Source organism: Octopus bimaculoides, chromosome 13 (assembly GCF_001194135.2).
Source record: "Octopus bimaculoides isolate UCB-OBI-ISO-001 chromosome 13, ASM119413v2, whole genome shotgun sequence".
In the NCBI taxonomy this organism is placed as follows: Eukaryota; Metazoa; Mollusca; class Cephalopoda; order Octopoda; family Octopodidae; genus Octopus; species Octopus bimaculoides.
In genome coordinates this window covers 33959222-33964024 of record NC_068993.1, presented here as the reverse complement: position 1 = coordinate 33964024, position 4803 = coordinate 33959222, and the positions used below count along the sequence as shown (strand labels likewise).

Here is a 4803-nt window from a genome sequence, read left to right as displayed (position 1 = left end):
ATAGATAGATAGATAGATAGATAGATAGATAGATATGCATAAACACGCACGCACACATACATGTACATACACACAACACATAAATACATATATATGTACAAACATATAACATGTATACATACATATACATAAACGTTTATATATACTTATATACATGCAAATAAATATATACAACTATCCAAACACTCACACATATCTATACACACTCAGACACATATACCCACAAAACACGTACATATCAATTCATACGCAGATACACCCATACTTAGAATACATTTGTACATAAACAGAGCAATAAAAAAAAAGAAAAGAAAAGAAAAGAAAAGAAACGTAAAAGTCCCTGTTAATAGTTTGCTAACAGGTGATCTGTGAACTCATTTCTCAGAATGGCATGTCTTGGGACAGTGTATTTTATTTCATGTCGTTGCTATCTCAGGACTAAATAACAATATTTCGTATGGAGATTACCTGTGATCGATCCTGAGGTAAGTTTATTTATTATGTATTTAAACACCCAACGTAGAAAGATCTTGATTAAGTGATGATAGGTGGATGGTTGTTTGATTTTGTAAATGTATTAGTGTATACATACATATATACACGTATATATATATATATATATATATATATACATATGTAATTGTGTGTGTATATATATATATATATATATATATATATATATATATATACGTATGTGTGTGTGTATACACACACTCATACAAGCATGCAGACATACACACATACCCGTGTATACTCTTATACATTCATGTACAAATAGATATACAAACATACGTACATAAATATGCATATACTTGTACATATATATATATATATATATATATATATATATATATATACTCATACATATACATTATATGCGTGTGTGTATGCGTAAACATACATATGTGCATTCGTACGTGCATACAAACATGTGTACATACCTATATAACTAAAAGACTTGCAGCTGAGAATAACTGAATAAGGGAAAGAAGAAAATAGACGAAGGATGACAGTACAATATATGAATGAGTGAAAGTAAGTTGATGGGGGTAGGGGAAAATTTATATGATTTAAATGTAAGATGATAGGAGGCTAGGCAGATGCGGGGGAAGAAATCACTAATTCAACAGGAAAGGAAAAGATTTGTTAAAGCCTAGAATTTAATTTTTTTTAAAAATGCGGTGGAAGCTCTAATGGTTTAAGAAGGTAAACAAAGACACAGTAAATGGAAATATTTATGTAAGGAAATACATTACAGGGAAATGATTGATTCTTCATTAATGAGGGTAGGACTACGAAATTGATATGACAGGAGAGTATTTCGACACCAGCGAGAGAGAAAGAGAGAGAGAGAAAATAATACGACAGCTGTGGAATGTGATTGATTGAAGGGGAGATAAATTACCGTAAACATATCAAATGCTATTCAAATTACTTTTCATTAGTGATGGTGGTCGGATATTTTGTGGATGTTTAGCCCCAGGTCAGTACTGGATTAACCACTGCTATAATCAAAGAGTTTTCCAGCTGTAACCCTCCTTCCTTTTTATTTTCTTGCTTCTGTCATTGTACATCTAAGAGTACGTTTATCCAACGGTTCCTTAAAATTTCTTTTTAAATCATAGGCGTAGGCGTGGCTGTGTAGTAAGAAGCGGCGAGCTGGTAGAAACGTTAGCACGCTGGGCGAAATGCTTAGCGGTATTTCGTCTGCCGTTACATTCTGAGTTCAAATTCCGCCGAGGTCGACTTTGCCTTTCATCCTTTCGGGGTCGATAAATTAAGTACCAGTTATGCACTGGGGTCGATATAATCGACTTAATCCGTTTGTCTCTCCTTGTTTGTCCCCTCTGTGTGTAGCCCCTTGTAGGCAGTAAAGAAATAAGAAGCTTGCTTCCTAGCCATGTGGTTTAGTGCTCAGTCAAAGTGCTTGTTCAAAAAGCCTCATAAATGGATTTAATATATATCAATTGAAAGCCTATATACATATATATATATATATATATATATATATATATATATACACGGTGTGAGTTGCATTCCATTACATAAATGAAAAAAATGTATGGTAAATAACATCACAGTAGAAAGAACCCTCCTGTCCGATCATGACGTATTTCTCTGTAACCTCGATCTTCAGCATCTAAAAATTTGGCATAAATCACTAACTCCAGTGCACTCATTTGATAATATGAATTTACACAAGTCAAACTGGAGTGCGATCACTCAAGACTTCTTGCAAATGGACTTGTCCTTCACCCTTGCTTCCTCCAAAGTTACAACAAGCACAAATGCATGGCAACTATTTGAGGATACAGTCACCCATATATGCTCAAAACACCACCCTTACGACTCATACGTAACAGTAGATGCAGGATTCCAAAATAGAGAAAAGCGCCTCAACAGGAGAATAAAAATATAGACCGAAAAATCAATACTCTAGAATACCACCACCAGGATCACCCCCAATCGAGAACATTAACAACCTTGGAATCAAAGAAGCAACAACTACAGGACTATATGAGAACCCTCATAAATGACCAAAGAGCTGCAGAGGAAGCCTGGGCTATTAAAAACGTCAAGAATAATCCTTAGGTCTTTTACTCCTTTGCAAAAACACATAGGACCACAGTTTCCTTCATCGGCCCACTGGTTGATGGAAATGGCATCCTTCAAAGTGATGCCAAAGACATGGCTGAGATCCTGAAAAGTCAATACTGCTCTGTTCTCAACATGTCCTTTCCGACATAACCTTCAACGCCACTGATATCCTAGCAGCAATAAAAGAAATCAAATCTGATTCAGCAATGGGTCCGGATAGGTTCCCTGTTAGAGTGCTGAAGGAATGGAGACAGGAACTTGCAGCCCCTCTTGCAAATCTCTGGAGGAAATCACTGGATGCTGGTTTTATCCCCCAAAACCTTCTCTCCCAGTCAGTCGCCCCTATCTTTAAAAGGGAGAATAAATCGCTCTCTGTAAACTACCGAGTCGACCACAATATATTGTTAAGGAAACTATCCAACGCTGGAGTCGGGGGAAAGCTACTTCAATGGAATAGGTATTTCCTAACAAACAGAACACAGTATATTGTGGTTGATGGCATTCACTCAATACTGGCAAAAGTCATCAGCGGAGTCCCGCAGGGTACTGTTCTGGGTCCACTTCTTTTTATTATCTATATGAATGATATTGCAGATTCCATTGAACATAGTACCATTAAAATATTTGTAGATAACTCTAAGCTTCAGAAAGTCATTAAGGGAGAATATGATCGAACGATGCTTCAATCGGACTTATGCGCAGTAGCCCAGTGAGCACAAACGCAATAACCCGGTGGACACAAAAAAACAATATGCAGTTCAACGAAGAAACATTTGAGGTTATCCACTTTGGAAAAGAGGGCACACTCAAACAACCACATACACTACTGTCGAGAGACATACTTGAACCGTCGGATAATATCGGAGACTTAGGTGTAACTGTCGACAACAACCTTAGATGGAGTGGGCACATCAACAAAAAAGTCAATGTTGCCCGCAGAAAGTGTTCATGGATCCTGAGAAGTTTACAATCTAGGGATCATGAAACCATCAACCTTCTCTTCTCCACATTCGCTTGGCCCCACCTCGAATACTGCTGCCCATTGTGCCCCCCCCCCCAAAAAAAAAGACATAATGAGGATCGAAGCACCACAAAGATAAATCACTAAAAAAATAAATGGTATGATGGGACTTGATTATTGGGCTCGATCTAAACAGCTGAAACTCTATTCTTTGCAACGCCGCCGTGAGCAATACATTATTTGCACCATGTAGAAAATATACCACCAATATTATACAAATGATATTCGTATTATGTTTACAATTCACCCAAGACTAGGCCTCCGTGCAATGCGTCCCCTACAAAGGTCGAGATCGCATCACATAAGAACATTGCGACACAATTTCTTCACTGCAAATGGTCCTGCTCTTTTCAGTGTTATCCCGAAAGAAATTAAAGTAGAAAAAGACCCCACAACTTTCAAACAGTACCTGGACAAATTCCTCCAGGAAATACCAGATAAACCACCTACACCTGGATACGTCTCAACCAACAACTCTCTGCTTGAGTGGTTCATGGTGTCCCGAAATAATTAACTAAAAGATTTTTCCAGGTGGTTCTATTGATTTAGTCATGGCCTGGTTTAGTCATGGCCGAAACTAATCTAACTTATCTATGTTAAATAACAAACGACATAATGTATACTGAAAGTACAACCGCGACCAGCTTTCTCTCTTTCTAACACTGGTCCCGTAGCTGACCATTTGCAAATTCTCTGTCTCTCCGTTCTCAATCATTTAGGATATCTTCTAAGCGTTACCTGCTATTCTTGTATTCTAAGGCCGTATTTTGTTCGTCTGTTCGTCCTTGTCCACCGTGCAAAATTCCACTCTGCTATTATACTTTTTTTTGTTTGCACTAGTGGAAGCCCTCAATCTTATCATTAATAGTGCGAAACTGAGTATTACTAATTGGTTGCTAATTGATGGAGAATTAATGACCTTCTGTGTTTGTCTCCCATCCGGTTCTACACTCAGTATACGTTATGTGGTTTGTTTATTTACCACACATTTTTTTCATTTAGCGGTTCGGAAAAAGAGACCGATAGAATAAGTACTAGGCTTCCAAAGAATAAGTCCTGGGGTCGATTTTCTCGACTAAAGGCGGTGCTCCAGCATGGCCGCAGTCAAATGACTGAAACCAGTAAAAGAGTAAAAGAGATATATATCCTTTTATTCTTTTCTTTCAGTCATTTGACTGCGGCCA

At 37.5% G+C, this 4803-nt stretch overlaps 1 long non-coding RNA gene across 1 annotated transcript in view; it reads left to right on the top strand.

The window, feature by feature from the left end:
* The first annotated feature begins 28 nt into the window (after positions 1-28).
* The window catches only part of LOC106872058 (uncharacterized), a 201454-nt gene continuing 196679 nt past the window's right edge, over positions 29-4803 (top strand). Inside the window, exon 1 of the long non-coding RNA XR_001409732.2 lies at positions 29-485. This is a non-coding gene — a long non-coding RNA (uncharacterized LOC106872058). The remainder of the gene's footprint in view (positions 486-4803) is intronic.